The 17,248-nt window shown below is 38.2% G+C and overlaps 1 long non-coding RNA gene and 1 pseudogene across 1 annotated transcript in view; both read right to left on the bottom strand.

Annotated features, from left to right (window-relative positions):
* Positions 1-2,639: 2,639 nt before the first annotated feature.
* Positions 2,640-4,804, bottom strand: LOC140595065 (heat shock cognate 71 kDa protein-like; annotated as a pseudogene).
* Positions 4,805-10,535: 5,731 nt separating this feature from the next.
* LOC112929330 (uncharacterized) overlaps positions 10,536-17,248 on the bottom strand; it is a 119,226-nt gene continuing 112,513 nt past the window's right edge. The window contains exon 4 of the long non-coding RNA XR_003236918.2: positions 10,536-10,615. This is a non-coding gene — a long non-coding RNA (uncharacterized lncRNA). The remainder of the gene's footprint in view (positions 10,616-17,248) is intronic.

Genomic DNA, 17,248 nt, shown 5'->3' on the forward strand with positions numbered 1-17,248 from the left:
TTGTTATATATTTGTAGATTGGAAAACCCATGGGGAGGAGCAGTTAAGATGGCAGCATAGTAGAACACTAGGTTTGCCTCATTTCTTGAACATAGCTAGATAACTAGCAAATCATTCTGATTACCCAAGAAATCAACCTGAGGCCTGAAAGAACAAACTACACAACCAGAGGGAGACAAGAGTCCACATCAAATAAGATAGGAAGTGCAGAGATGTGGTTTGCAGGAAACCAGACTGTGGTGCTGCAGTGGGAGGGAATCCTGGTCATTGAAAGAGAGAGAGAGAGGCCAGGGGATGTATAGAACATTTCCCCCACAATAAAAAAGAAAAAAAAAAAAAAAAAAAAGAACATTTCCCCCAAATCATTGGCTGGGAAAACAAGAGGGGCTGATTTTTGTGTTTTTACAACCAGTTCTCAAAGACTATAGTTTTGAAGGTTGGTAGGCTTGGCTAGGCTAGAACCCTGAGAGTGCTGACCTACTCCTGGAGAGAAGACGGGCAAACAACCCCACTTTCCCCTACCCCTCAGCATAAGTGCAGAGACACCTGCTGAGGGTAGCTAACCTGGACACTGGTTTATTTAGCCTGCTTTGCTCCAAATCCCACACCCCTCTGCTCTGGTGGAACTGTCCTTCTTGGTCAAACCTACATTCATTCCAGCAAGTGAGACCTTCCCCCTGAAGACCAGCACAGGCCTCCACCACAGCATGTCCCTAAAGTTTGGAGTTTTAAAAAATCAGCAGGCTTGACTGGGATAGAGCCCAAAGTGCAGTTCACTGTCCTAGGCAGGCAAACAACCCAGAGACAGATTATATGAAAACAGCTATCTGAAAACACATGAGATTCACGAGGGAAAATTATTCATTTTTCAATGGGGTGCTTCCTTGAAAGCAGCAAGCACAGAGTTCGCTTTCTCAGGACAAAGTTGCTGGCTGGTGCCACTTCCTTCCCCTACTCTTCAGTATAAACAAACTTCAATAAACAGTGTAGCACCAACACTGGCTGCCTAACATTCTTACACCAAGTCACGGCCCCCTGCACTCTTCTGGGACTGCTTATCTTGGACAAGTGTGCCTAAGGACCAGTGCAGCAGGCCTCTTCCCCCAGAAGACCAGCAGAAATCTCTACACACACTGTGTCTACCAACCGTAGAGTTCTGCAAGGCTTCAGTTTGAGTGGAAGTAGTGTCAGGTCTCATTTAGCAAGCAAACCAGAGCATACCTAGCCAAACCCACCAAACTCTAGATAAGGTCCAAACACTGCCCACTACAAATAAGGACAGCTTCTTCAGGTAACTAACCTGAGGTAAAAAGAGTCAAACCACAGAAGTAGAGTGCAGGCAGCACACATCAGAGACCCTCACTGAGGGTCAGGCCCTGGACACTATATGGCTTCTTCTTCATAAAGCCATTACTCTCAGGAGCAGGAAACATAGAAGGCTTTTCTAACACAAAGAAGAAGGTAGAGACCTAGACAAAATGCCAGGATATCAGAATTCATCCCAAAAGAAAGAACCAGAAAATGTCACTGCCAGACATCTAATCAAAATGGGTATAAGTAATATCCCTGACAGAGAATTTAAAGCAACAACCATAAGAATACTCACTGGCCTTGAGAAAAGCATGGACAATATCAGGGAGAGCCTTATTGCATAGATTTTTTAAAAAAGTTAAAGAAATGAGTCAGACAGAAATGAAAAATACAAAACCTGAGATTTGAAACTAACTGGATGTAAGGACCAAATTGATGGAATAAGCAAAGAACAAGTAAGTGATGTAGAAGATAGAATCATGGAAAATAAGAATGCTGAGCAGAAGAAAGAAAGAACTATAGATCATTAAAGAAGACTTAGGGAACACAGCAACTCCATCCAACATTACATTTGTATCATAGGATTTCCGGAAAGAAGAGAAGGAAAAGGGGACAGAATGTTTATCTGAGGAAATAATAGCTGAAAAAGTCCCTAATATGGAGAAGGAAATAGACATCCAAATCCATGAGGCACAGAGAACTCCTGTCAAAATCAACAAAAACAGGCCAACACCAAGACATAGAGTAGTTAAATTTGCAAAATTTACTGATAAAGAAAAAATCCTAAAAGCAGCAAGACAAAAGAAGTCCTTAACTTAGAGGGAACACCAATAAGGATAGCTGCAGAACTCTCCACAGAAACTTGGCAAGCCAGAAAAGAATGGCATGATATATTCAATGTGCAGAATAGGAAAAATCTGCAGCCAAGAACAGTGTGTCCAACAAGGCTATCATTCATAATAAGAGGAGAGATAGTTTCCCAGACAAACAAAAACTGAAGGAATTCATGACCAGTAAACCAGCCCTGCAAGAAATATTAAAGGGACTCTTTGAGTGGGAAGGAAACACAAAAAGTGACGACTAGAAAGGAAGAGAGAAAAACTCCAGTAACAACAAAACAAGTAATAAAATGGAACTAAATACATATCTATCAATAATTACTCTGAATGTAAATGTACTAAATGCTCCAATCAAAAGACATAGAGTGTCAGAATGGATAAAAAGTCAAGACCCATCTATATGCTGCCTACAAGAGACTCATTTTATTTTTTTTCCAATTTTAAATACAGTTTTATTTAAGACATTACATTTTCCACTTAATACAGTGCTTATAAAGTGCAATGTTTATTTCCTTTCCCTGTGCACATATTCCATATTCAAGTATCAAGAATGCCCAGTATATTTACTATAGCAGCTTGACTTTAAAACTGCCATGGAATTTGCTACAAATTTGGGTTCTTCAAATGTGTGGAACAATGCTAGACCTGTCAACAGGTTGGCTTAATCAACCTCTTCAATGGTAGGCCCAGAGGAGGCACCACCAGAGGGAGGAGCTCCACCACCAGGAAAGCCTCCAGGCATTCCTCCTGGCACTCCTCCTACACCCTGGTATAGGGTATAGGGTATAGGGTATAGGGTATAGGGTATAGGGTATAGGTATACACCTGGTATGGGGTTGCAGACTTTCTCCAGCTCTTTCTGCTGATGTTCAAATTCTTCCTTCTCTGCAGTCTGGTTCTTATCGAGCCAGTTGATGAGTTCATTGCACTTGTCAAGAATCTTCTGTTTGTCTTCGTCATTGATTTTGCCCTGAAGTTTTTCATCTTCAACAGTTGCTTTCATGTTGAATGAATAAGACTCAAGTGAATTCTTAGAAGACACCTTGTCTCTCTGCTTCTCATCTTCCACTTTGTACTTCCCAGCTTCCTGGACCATGCACTCAATGTCCTCCTTGCTCAAGCAGCCCTTGTCATTAGTCATGGTAATCTTGTTCTCTTTTCCTGTGCTCTTATCCACAGCAGACACATTGAGGATACCATTAGCATCAATATTAAAAGTGACTTCAATCTGAGGAATGCCACAAGGAGCAGGAGGTATGCCGGTGAGTTCAAACTTGCCAAGTAGATTGTTATCCTTGGTCATAGCAGACGCTCACCTTCATAGACCTGAATAAGCACACCAGGCTGGTTGTCAGAGTAGGTAGTAAAGGTTTGTGTCTGTTTGGTAGGAATGGTAGTATTGTGCTTGATGAGCACAGTCATGACTCCTCCAGCAGTTTCAATACCAGGAGAAAGTGGGTTGACATCCAATAGCAGCAAATCTTGAACATTTTCAGATTTGTCACCAGAAAGAATTGCTGCCTGGACAGCTGCACCATAAGCAACGGCCTCATCAGGGTTGATGCTCTTATTCAGTTCCTTTCCATTGAAGAAATCTTGAAGAAGTTTCTGAATCTTGGGGATACAGGTAGAACCACCCACCAGGACAATATCATGGATCTGAGACTTGTCCAGCTTGGCATCCCAAAGAGCTTTCTCTACAGGGTCCAGGGTGCCCCGGAACAGGTCAGCATTTAATTCTTCAAACTGGGCACAAGTAATAGAGGTATAGAAGTCGATTCCTTCACACAGAGAATCAATCTCAATACTGGCCTGGGTGCTGGAAGAGAGTGTACGCTTAGCCCATTCGCACGCAGTACGGAGACAGCCCTCTTATTTTTGCTGATATCCTTCCTGTGTTTGCACTTGAATTCTGCAATAAAATGATTGACCATACGGTTGTCCAAGTCTTCTCCACCTAAGTGGGTGTCTCCAGCTGTGGACTTGACCTCAAAGATCCCATCTTCAATAGTAAGGATTGACACATCAAAAGTGCCACCTCCTAAATCAAAGATCAACACGTTCCTTTCAGCTCCAACCTTCTTGTCTAAGCCAAAAGCAATAGCAGCAGCATTTGGCTCATTGATGATTCGAAGTACATTGAGACCGGCAATAGTTCCAGCATCTTTGGTAGCCTGACGCTGAGAGTCATTGAAGTATGCAGGTACCGTGACAACTGCATTGGTAACAGTCTTCCCAAGGTAGGCCTCTGCAATTTCCTTCATCTTTGTCAGAACCATAGAGGACACCTTCTCTAGATATAAACTTTTTGTCTCCCCCTTGTATTCTACTTGGACCTTAGGCCTGCCAGCATCATTCACCACCATGAAGGGCCAATGCTTCATATCAGATTGGATGACAGCATCATCAAATCTAAGTCCAATCAGCCACTTGGCATCGAAAACCGTGTTAGTGGGGTTCAACGCAACTTGATTCTTCACAGCATCACCGATCAATTGTTCGGTGTCTGAAGGCGACATAACTTGGGGTGGTTCCATTTCCCTGATCATAGGCAATTATTTCCACTTTCCCGTGCTGGAAGACAACACGCAGCAGTTGGTGGTGCCAAGATCGATCCCGACTGCGGGTCCCTTAGACATAGTTGCTTCTGTGTGGGCCAGGCTCGGCCCGCGGAAACAACAGCCGCCTGCGCATCTGGCACCGCGTTCAACTGAGACTCATTTTAGACTTAAAGACACCTGCAGATTGAAAGTGAAGGATTAGAAAACCATTTATCATGCAAATGGATTTCAAAAGAAAGCCAGAGTAGAAATACTTAAATCAAAAAAAAAAAAAAAAAAAAATCAAAAAAAAAAATCAAAAAAAAAAAGAAATACTTAAATCAGACAAACTAGATTTTAAATCAAAGACTGTAACAAGAGATGAAGAAGGGCACTATTTAATAATAAAGGGGACTACTCAACAAGAAGATCTAACAATTGTGAATATTTACACCCCTAACTTGGGAGCACCCAAATATATAAATTAATAACAAGTGTAAAGAAACTCATTGATGATAATGCAATAATAGTAGGGGTTTTAAAACCCCACTTACATCAATGGGCAGATCATCTAAGCAGAAAATCAACAAGGAAACAATGGCTTTGAATGACAAACCAGGCCAGATGGAACATTCCATCTTAAAGACCGTAATATACATTCTTTTCAAGTGCAAATAGTACATTCTCCAGAATAGACCACATATTAGGTCACTAAGCAGGACTCAATAAGTACAAAAAGATTGAGAATATGCATACCACGCATCTTTTCTGACCACAAGGCTATGAAACTTAAAATCAACCAGAAGAAAAATTTGGAAAGTCTACACATACATGGAAGTTAAACAACATGTTACTAAACAATGAATGGGTCAACCAAGAAGTTAAAGAAAATATTTTTAAAATAAATTAAAATGAAAACATGATAGTCCAAAAACTTTGGGATGCATCAAAAGCAATCCTAAGAGGGAAATATAGAACAATGCAGGCCTATATGAAGAAGCAAGAAAAATCTCAAATAGACTACCTAACCTTACATAATAATTAAGGGAAATAATAGAGGGAAATAATAGAAATTAGATCAGAAATAAATGATATAAAAACAAAAAAAATAATAGAAGAGATCAACGGAACCAGGAGCTGGTTCTTCGAAAAAATTTAATGAAATTGATAAACGTCTAGGCAGACTTATCAAAAAGAAAAAAGATCTAAGTAAATAAAATCACAAATGAGGGAGGAGAAATAACTAAAACTATTCCAAAAAATAGTAATGGAAGGAAAATTTCCAAACTCATTCTATAAGGCCAGCATTACCCTGATTCCCAAACCAGAAAAGACTCCACTAAAAAAGACAACTGCAGGCCAAACCCCTGATGAACACGGATGCAAAAATTCTTAATAAAATACTAGTAAATCGAGTCCAACAGTACATTCAAAGACTCATTCAGCACCATCAAGTGGGATTAATTCCTAGGTTGCAAGGAACAAGTGTTGATTGATTTGTGAATATTGAAATCAATCAACATGATAAATCATATTAGGTAAAAAAAGGATAAAACCATTTGATCCTCTCACTAGATGCATTAAAAGCATTTGACAATGTACAACATCCATTCATGATTAAAACCCTCAACAAAGTGCGTTTAGAGGAAACATACCTCAACATAATACAGACCATATGTGAAAAAACCACAACTAATATCATCCTCAAAAGAGAACAACTGAGAGCTTTTCCTCTATAGTTAGGAACAAGACAGGGATGTTCATTATTATTTAACATAGTACTGGAAGTCCTAGCCTCAACAATCAGACAACAAAAAGAAATAAAATGCATCCAATTAGCAAGGAAGAAGTCAAACTTTCACTATTTGCAGACAACATGATACTCTATATAGAAAACCCAAAAGACGTCACCAAAAAATTGCTAAAACTGACACATGAATTCAGTAAAGTCAGAAGACACAAAATCAATGTACAGAAATCTGTTGCATTTCTATACATCAATAATAAAGCAACAGAAAGAGAAACCAAGGAATCAATTGAAGATGACATGAAGAAATTGAAAAACATTCCATGTTCATGGATTGGAGGGAAGAGCAAATATTGCCAAAATGTCTATGACCTAAAACAATCTACATATTTAATAGAATTCATATCAAAATATCAACAGCATTTTTCACAGCATTAAAACAAACAATCCTAAAATTTGTATGGAACCACAAAAGACCCTTTATAGACAACATAATAGTGAGAAAGAAAATCAAAGGTGGAGGCATCACAATTCCAGACTTCAAGCTTTATTACAAAGCTTTGGTCATCAAGACAGTATGGTACTAGCACAAAAGCAGACACGTAGATCAGTGGAACAGAATAGAGAACCCAGAAATGAATTCACATCTTTATGGTCAGTTAATCTTGGACAAAACAGGAAAGAATATGCAATGAGAAAGACAGTCTCTTCAACAAATGGTGTTGGGAAAATTAGACAGCAACATACAAAAGAATGAAAATGATCCACTTTCTTACACCAAACAAAAAAATGAATTAAAAAAGAATGAAAGACCTAAATGTGAGACAGGAATCTATCAAAATCCTAGAAAAGAACAGACGATATCCTCTTTGACACCAGCCATAGTAACTTCTTACTAGATATGTCTCCTGAGGCAAGGGAAACAAAAGCAAAAACAAACTATTGGGACTTCATTAAAAAAAAAAAGTTTCTACACACCAAAGGAAACAGTTAACAAAACTAAAAGTTCACCTACAGGATGAGAGAAGATATTTGAAAATGACATATCTGGATAAAGGGTTAGTATCTAAAATATATGAAGACATAAAACCGAATACCCCAGAAATGAATAATCCAGTTAAAAAATGGGTGGGAGACATGAATAGACACTAAAGAAAACATCCAGATGGTTAACAGACAAGAAAGAATGCTCAACAACATTCATCATCAGGGAAATACAAATCAAAACTACAATAAGATATCACCTCACACCAGTCAGAATGGCTAAAATGAAAAACACAGTAAACAACAGGTGTTGGTGAGGTTGCATAGAAAAAGGAACACCCGTGCACTACTAGTTGGAATGTGAACTGGTACAGCCACTGTGGAAAACATTATAGAAGTTCCTCAAAAAGTTAAAAATAGAATTACCCTATGAGGGGCACCTGGGTGGCTCAGTGGTTGAGCACCTGTCTCTGGCTCAGGTCATGATCCCAGGGTCCTGGGATTAAGTCCAGCACTGGACTCCCCACAAGGAGCCTGCTTCTCCCTCTGTCTATATCTCTGCCTCTCTCTGTGTCTCTCATGAATAAATAAATAAAATCTCAAAAAAAAGAACTACCCTATGATCTAGCAATTGCACTACCAAGTATTCACCCAAAGAATGCAAAATACTAATTTGAAGGGATGCATGCACCTCCATGTTTATAGCACCATTATCTACAATAGCCAAAATATGGAAGTAGTCCAAATGACCATTGACTGATGAATGGATGAAGAAGATGCAGTGTACATATATACGATGGAATATTTCTCAGCCACAAAAAAGAATGAAATCTTGCCATTTACAATGACATGGATAGAGCTACAGAGTATTGTGCCAGGTGAAATAAACCAGTCAGAGGAAAACAAATAACATATGATTTCACTCATATGTGGAAATTAAAAAACAAAACAGATGAACATGGGAGGAAAGAGAGGCAAATTGGGAAACAGACTCAACTATAGAGAACAAATTGAGGGTAAGTGGAGGGGAGGCAGGCAGGGGGATGGTGTAATTGCGTGATGGATATTAAGGAAGGCACCTGTGATGAGCACTGGGTGTAGTATGTAAGTGATAAATCACTAAATTTTACATTTGAAACTAATATTACATTGTATGGCAACTAACTGGAATTTAAATAAAAATGTTGGCGGGGGGGAAGGAAGACTCAGAAATGTAAAGATGTGAATTCTAATTTATACAATCTCAAAACCTCAAGTGTTTGTCAGTGTGTGTGTGTGTGTGTGTGTGTGCATGTACAACTACATGAGCTCATTCTAAAATGTATATAGAAATGCAAAGGGAATAAGCAAGATACTTCTAAAAAAGAAGTGGAAAAACTTGTTCTTTTACATATTGAAGCTCATAATAAGGCTATAGTAAATTGAGACAGTGTGGTATTACTGCCTGGATAGAAAAATAGATCAGTGGAGCAGAATTAGTACCTAAAGACAGGCACATAGTTTGCAAACAAAGCAGAGCAGTGAAGGAAAAAAAAAGTGAGCTTTTTAATAAATGGTGCTGAAACAATTAAGTATCCATGCAGGAAAAAACAGATTTGACTCATACATCTATAGCGCAAAGTCCACTTAAGAAGGATTAAATGCCTAAATGTAAAAGGCAATACTAGAAAAATATGATGAAGATATTTTCAGGATCTCTTGATAGGGAAAGATTTCTTTTTTTTATTTTTTATTTATGATAGAGAGAGAGAGAGGCAGAGACATAGGCAGAAGGAGAAGCAGGCTCCATGCACCGGGAGCCCGATGTGGGACTCGATCCCGGGTCTCCAGGATCGCGCCCTGGGCCAAAGGCAGGCGCCAAACCGCTGCGCCACCCAGGGATCCCAATAGGGAAAGATTTCTTAAACAACACAAAACGTTCAAATAAATAAACCATAAGAGTAAAAAAGAGCACCAACAAATTGGGAAATGATATTTGTAACATACAACCACACACACACACACAAAAAAAACCCTCTTATACAGAGTATATTTTTCAATTTTATTAATCAATAAGAGACAACAGATCCAGTTAAAAAATAGACTCACACACTAGACAAAGATAAAATCCTCTTGGCCAATAAGTATATAAAAAGCTTCTTCAGGGGATCCTTGGGGGGCTCAGTGGTTTAGTGCCTGCCTTCAGCCCAGGGCATGATCCTGGAGTCCTGGGATCGAGTCCCACGTTGAGTTCCCTGCATGGAGCCTGCTTCTCCCTCTGCCTCTCTCTCTCTCTCTCTCTGTGTGTGTGTGTGTGTGCCCCTCTCATGAATAAATAAATAAAATCTTAAAAAATAATAAAAATAAAAAGCTTCTTCATTGCATTATAAAAAAAGAAACGAAAGCTGAAACCACAATGACATAGCACCATACACCCACCAGATTGATTAAATATTTAATGTCTTAGAAGGATTGACAAGAAAGTGGGACAAAACAATTCTAATAACGTGCCTGTGGAAGAATAAATTAGTACAACACTTCAGAAAAATAGTTTGAACATCTGAAGATATCAATATTTTATGACACAGCAAATTCCACTGCTAGGTACACATAGAGTGTATGTATGTATAGGCGTACCACTGTGCATGTAGAAGAACGTTGACAGAATCATAGTTCATTATAGCCAAAAATATGAATTAAATTTCCATCAACATTTAGTGAATAAATTGATGTACTTTTAAAATAGAATACCATACAGCCACAAAGATAAACAAACTATAACTACATGCCACAAGATTGAAAAGTACTGCAATCATTATGTTGCAGAAGCTAGATATAAATAATGGTAGTTTATACCTATGTATCAATTTTCAACTTTAGGAAAGCCAAATTTATATGAGAAATACAAAGAAGAGCAAGTTATTGTCATTAAAATGAGTAATGTATTGGTTATCTATCGCAGCATAACAAGTCATCCCCAAACTTAGTGACTAAAAACAGCAAACATTTATTATCTCATAGTTGCTACAGATCAGGAATCCCAGGGTGTCTTAGATGTGTGCCTCTCACAGGCCCAATCAAGGTGTTACAGGGGTTGTTGTCATCTCAAGGCTGGACTGGGCCAGGATCTTCTTCCAAGTTACTCATATGGTTGTTGACTGGAGTTCCTTGTCCCTTGGACCTTTTCACATGGCAGCTCTTCTGCTGAACAAAGACTAGGAGAGGGATAGGGAAGAACAGAAAATGGGAAAGGAGAAATAGAAACTACCACTGAACCTAATCTCAAAAGTGCCACAGCATTGTCTATCCTGGATTCTCTTGGTTTGAAGGAAGTCAACAAGTCCAGCTCATACTGAAGGGAAAGGAATTACACAAGAATATGAATAACATTGGAGGTCATCATAAAGGCTGCCTATACCACAGGCAGTTACCACTAGAAGGAAGAGGAGTCCCGTGACCACAAAGTGAAAAAAGTGACAAAGGAGGGCTTCTGAGATGTTGGCAGTTGTATTTCTTCATACATATGAAATTGTGTGTGTGTGTGTGTGTGTGTGTGTGTGTGTGTAAAACACTCTTCAGTATGTATGTTATAATTTGCCCCAAAGGAAGAAGTAGGAAATTACTTATGTACAGAAATTACTGATTTGAATAATAAAAAATATCCTAAACATCTTTATACCTAAAATCATTATTTAATAAATTAAGAGAAAAAATTTGGCAGTAAGAATAGCACAATGATGAGATCACTAAATTCCTTCCTCTAGTTAGACCTTATATAAACCAATTACCAAAAAAATACTAAAATCACTAAAGTAGAAAAAATAGGCAAAAATATAAGCAGTTCTTAGAAGAGAGTATGCACACACGCAAAAACCCAATAAGCATATAAAAATGTTCAACCTTACTGCAAAAGTGCAAAAACTACAACAGAAACAAAACATGCATGCTTCTTAAATTAACAAATGTTAATGTTTTGAAGGACAGCTCCCACTGGTGGGGAGCACGTGATGCATCAAGGCTCTCATGCCCTCTGTTAGGGCTATGTCTGTCAATTGGATGATATATCAGGATTTTTCAAATTCAAACTGCATTACCATATTCTTGAGCATCACTCATTTTAAGATTTAAATAGTATAATTGTGTTATATAGAATTTGAAAATTACTAAATGAAAATTGATATTCTATAATCTATCTTTATTACCACCCAATTGGTATCATTTTTATTCATTTCCTTGAAAGATCTTTTGAAATCAGTGTTTTTACATAGCTGTAATTACAGCATGCTTAGTTGTGATTTTCAGTGAATAATATATAAATTTTTTCCATGTTGCCCTGTATTTTATTGCCACAAAGTGTTCCTTGGAACAAAAATAACATGGCTTATTTAATTATTGTTCCATTTTGAACATTTAATTTGTTTCCATAAATTTTATTCTTTTTCAATAATGTTGCATAAACATCCTTCAGATAATTTTGTCCCCCTGTACTAGATGATTTCTTCAGTAGAATTCATGAAATGGTGTAAATTAATAGTGCTTTCTCAATGCTTGATATAGTCAAACTAATTTCTAAATGTTTGAGTGTACTTATAAAGTCATCAAGGAAGCATGAGAATGAATTTAAGTCCATTTTGACAGCCATGGATATTATTATTCAATGTGGTCTTTTTTTCTAATTTGGTGATTCAAAAAAGCTCCTTTTACCCAGGCTTCTGATAAACTTTAATAGAGGAAAACTTGAGTTAGCCATGCTCCTCAACAGTTAACATTCCAGGACCAGCTTCAAATTGTCTGACACAAGGACAATTAGAAACAGAATACCAACACTGAAGAAACACAAACAATTCTGAGACAATATTATGAGCAATTATAAGCCAATAAATTAGGCAATCTGGAAGAAATGGATGCATTCCTAGAAACATATAAACTACCAAAACTGAAACAGAAAGAAATAGAAAACCTGCACAGATCTAAAACAAGCATAGGAGTTGAATCAGTAATTAAAAATCTCCCAACAAACAAGAGTCCAGGGCCAAATGTCTTCTCAGTGGAATTCTACCAAACATTTAAAGAATAATTAATACCTATTCTTCTGAAACTTTTTCCAAAAAATATAAATGGAAGGAAAATTTCCAAACTCATTATATGAAGCCAACATTACCTTGATCCCAAAACCAGACAAAGACCCCACTACACAGGGAAATTACAGATTAATATCCTTGATAAACATGGATGCAGAAATTCTCACCAAGACAGTCACTAATAGGATCCAACAGTACATTAAAAGGATTATTCACCATGACCAAGTGGAATTTATCCCTGGTTCAACACCCTCAAGTCAATAAATATGATACATGACAGTAATAAAAGAAAGGACATGAACTATATGATCTTCTCAATAGATGCAGAAAAAGTACTTGACAAAATACAGCCTCCTTTTTTGATAAAAACTCTCCACTGTGTAAAGATACAGGGAACATACCTCAATATCATAAAAACCATATACAAAAGACCAACAGTGAATATCATCGTCAATGGGGAAAAACAGAACTTTTCGTTCAAGGTCAGGAACACGACAGGGATGTCCACTTTGTCCAGTTGCTCAACACAGTACTGGAAGTCCTAGCTTCAGCAATCCAACAACAAAAAGAAATAAAAGGTATCAAAATTGGCAAAGAAGAAATCAAACTTTCACTCTTCACAGTTGACATGATAATCTGTGTAGAAAACCCAAAAGATGCCACCCCAAAATTGCTAGAACTCATACAGGAATTCAGCAAAATTGCAGAATATAAATTCTATGCATGGAAGTCAGTTGCATTTCTATACTATAACAATGAGACAGAAAAAAAGAGAAATCAAGGAATCAACTCCCTTTACAATTGCACCAAAACCCATAAGATACCTAGGAATAAACCTAACCAAAGAGGCAAAGGATCTGTACTCAGAAAACCATAGAATACTCATGAAAGAAATTGAGGAAGACATAAAGAAATGGAGAAATATTCCATGTTCATAGATTGGAAGAACAAATATCATTAAAAAGTCTATGCTACCCAAAGCAATCTATACATTCAATGTAATCCCTATCAAAATATCAACAGCATTTTTCACAGCACTAAAACAAACAATCCTAAAATTTATGGATCATTCCCCCCATCATTCCACAAGACCCTGAATAGCCAAAGTAATGTTAAAACAGAAAACCAAACTTAGAGGCATCACAATTCCAGACTTCAAGCTGTATTACAAAGCTGTAATCATCAGGAGAGTACAGTACTGGCACAAAAACAGACAAGTAGATCAATGGAACAAAATACAGAACCCAGAAATGGACCCTCAATTCTGTAGTCAACTAATCTTCAGCAAAGGAGGAGACAATATCCAATGGAAAAAAAGACAGTCTCTTCAACAAATGGTGCTGGGAAAATCGGACAGCCACATGCAGAATAATGAAATTGGACCATTTTCTTACACCATACAGAAAAATACACTCGAAATGGATGGAAGACCTAAATGTAAGACAGGTATCCATCAAAATCCTAGAGAAGAACATAGGCAGAAACCTCTTTGACCTTGGCCACTGCAACGTCTTGCTCGACAAGTCTCCAATGGCAAGAGAAGCAAAAGAAAAATAAACTATTAGAACTTCATCAAGATAGAATATTTTTCCATCTCTTTGTGTCTTCCTCAATTTCTTTCAGAAGTGTTCTGTAGTTTTTAGGGTATAGATCCTTGACCTCTTTGGTTAGGTTTATTCCTAGGTATCTTATGCTTTTGGGTGCAATTGTAAATGGGATTGACTCCTTAATTTCTCTTTCTTCAGTCCCATTGTTAGTGTATAGAAATAGCACTGAATTCTGGGCATTGATTTTGTATCCTGCCACACTGCCAAATGGCTGTATGAGTTCTAGCAATCTTGGGTTGGAGTCTTTTGGGTTTTCTATATAGAGTATCATGTCATCTGTGAAGAGGGAGAGTTTGACTTCTTCTTTGCCTATTTGAATGCCTTTTATTTCTTTTTGTTGTCTGATTGCTGAGGCTAGGACTTCCAGTACTATGTTGAATAGCAGTGGTGAGAGTGGACATCCCTGTCTTGTTCCTGATCTTAGGGGAAAGGCTCCCAGTGTTTCCCCATTGAGAATGATATTTCCATGCTCATGGATTGGAAGAATTAATATTGTGAAAATGTCAATACTACCCAGGGCGATTTACACATTCAATGCAATCCCTATCAAAATACCATGGACTTTCTTCAGAGAGTTGGAACAAATTTTCTTAAGATTTGTGTGGAATCAGAAAAGACCCCAAATAGCCAGGGGAATATTAAAAAAGAAAACCATATCTGGGGGCATCACAATGCCAGATCTCAGGTTGTACTACAAAGCTGTGGTCATCAAGACAGTGTGGTACTGGCACAAAAACAGACACATAGATCAATGGAACTGACTAGAGAATCCAGAAGTGGACCCTCAACTTTATGGTCAACTAATATTCGACAAAGGAGGAAAGACTATCCACTGGAAAAAAGACAGTCTCTTCAATAAATGGTGCTGGGAAAATTGGACATCCACATGCAGAAGAATGAAACTGGACCACTCTCTTGCACCATACACAAAGATCATAAACTCAAAATGGATGAAAGATCTAAATGTGAGACAAGATTCCATCCAAATCCTAGAGGAGAACACAGGCAACACCCATTTTGAACTTGGTCACAGCAACTTCTTGCGAGATACATCCATGAAGGCAAGAGAAACAAAAGCAAAAATGAACTATTGGGACTTCATCAAGATAAGAAGCTTCTGCACAGCAAAAGAAACAGTCAACAAAACTCAAAGACAACCTACAGAATGGGAGAAGAAATTTGCAAATGACATATCAGATAAAGGGCTAGTTTCCAAGATCTATAAAGAACTTCTTAAACTCAACACCAAAGAAACAAACAATCCAATCATGAAATGGGCAAAAGACATGAACAGAAATCTCACAGAGGAAGACACAGACATGGCTAACAAGCACATGAGAAAATGCTCCGCATCACTTGCCATCAGGGAAATACAAATCAAAACCACAATGAGATCCCACCTCACACCAGTGAGAATGGGGAAAATTAACAAGGCAGGAAACCACAAATGTTGGAGAGGATGCGGAGAAAAGGGGAACCCTCCTGCCCTGTTGGTGGGAATGTGAACTGGTGCAGCCACTCTGGAAAACTGTGTGGAGGTTCCTCAAAGAGTTAAAAATAGACCTGCCCTACGACCCAGCAATTGCACTGCTGGGGATTTACCCCAAAGATACAGATGCAATGAAATGCCGGGACACCTGCACCCCAATGTTTCTAGCAGCAATATCCACAATAGCCAAACTGTGGAAGGAGCCTCGGTGTCCATCGAAAGATGATGGATAAAGAAGATGTGGTCTCTGTATACAATGGAATATTCCTCAGCCATTAGAAACGACAAATACCCACCATTTGCTTCGACATGGATGGAACTGGAGGGTATTATGCTGAGTGAAATAAGTCAATCGGAGAAGGACAAACAGTATATGGTCTCATTCATTTGGAGAATATAAAAAATAGTGAAAGGGAATCAAGGGGAAAGGGGAAAAATGAGTGGGAAATATCAGAAAGGGAGACAGAACATGAGAGACTCCTAACTCTGGGAAACGAACAAGGGGTGGTGGAAAGGGAGGTGGGCAGAGGCTGGGGTGACTGGGTGAAGGGCACTGAGGGGGGCACTTGATGGGATGAGCACTGGGTGTTATGCTGTATGTTGGCAAATTGAACTCCAATTAAAAAAATAAATAATAAAAAAAGAACTTCATCAAGATAAAACCTTCTGCACATCAAAGGAAACAGTCAACAAAACTAAAGGCAACCTACAGAATAGGAGGAGATGTTTGCAAATGTCTTATCAGATAAAGGGCTAGTACCCAGGGATGCCTGAGTGGCTCAGGGGGTGAATGTCTCCCTTTGGCTCAGAAAGTGATCCCGGTCCAGGGATCGAGTCTCACATTGGGCTCCCTGCAAGGAGCCTGCTTCTCCCTGTGCCTATATCTCTGCCTCTCTTTCTGTGTCTCTCTAAAATAAAAATAATCTTTAAAAAAAGATAAAGGGCTAGAATCCAAAATATATAAAGAACTTATTAAACCCAACACCCAAAGAACAAATAATCCAGTCAAGACATGGGCATTCACATTTCAGCTGGTGGAAGCACAAGTGACACAAATGGGAAGTGAAAGCAGTCTCACCTATGAAGGTCCTGAGTTAGGGTTAGGGTTAAGCTCATCACTATCATGCAGTGGTATACATTAATTTTTTTCTTTTTTTACACATATTTTTTATTTCAGTTAATTAACATATAATGTATTATTTGTTTCAGAGATAGAAATCAGTGATTCATCATCAGTCTTATGTAATACCCAATGCTCATTACATCATATGCCCACCACATATCTGCAATTTGTTCTCACATCCTTCAGAAAAATATAGAATAATGTGTATGTATGTAGATGTTTAGAGTGAGAATGTCAAAGGTATACAGAAATCTTTTGTATTCTTCCTTCAAATTTTTGCACATTTGAAATTATTTGAAAGTAAAATTTTTTTTTTAATTTTTATTTATTTATGATAGTCACAGAGAGAGAGAGAGAGGCAGAGACACAGGCAGAGGGAGAGAAGCAGGCTCCATGCACCGGGAGCCCGATGTGGGACTCGATCCCGGGTCTCCAGGATCGCGCCCTAGGCCAAAGGCAGGCGCCCAACCGCTGCGCCACCCAGGGATCCCGAAAGTAAAAATTTTTTAAAACTAATTTTCTAATATCTTTTTCGTAGTTTTATTGAG

Source organism: Vulpes vulpes, chromosome 13 (genome assembly GCF_048418805.1).
Source record: "Vulpes vulpes isolate BD-2025 chromosome 13, VulVul3, whole genome shotgun sequence".
Taxonomy (NCBI): Eukaryota; Metazoa; Chordata; class Mammalia; order Carnivora; family Canidae; genus Vulpes; species Vulpes vulpes.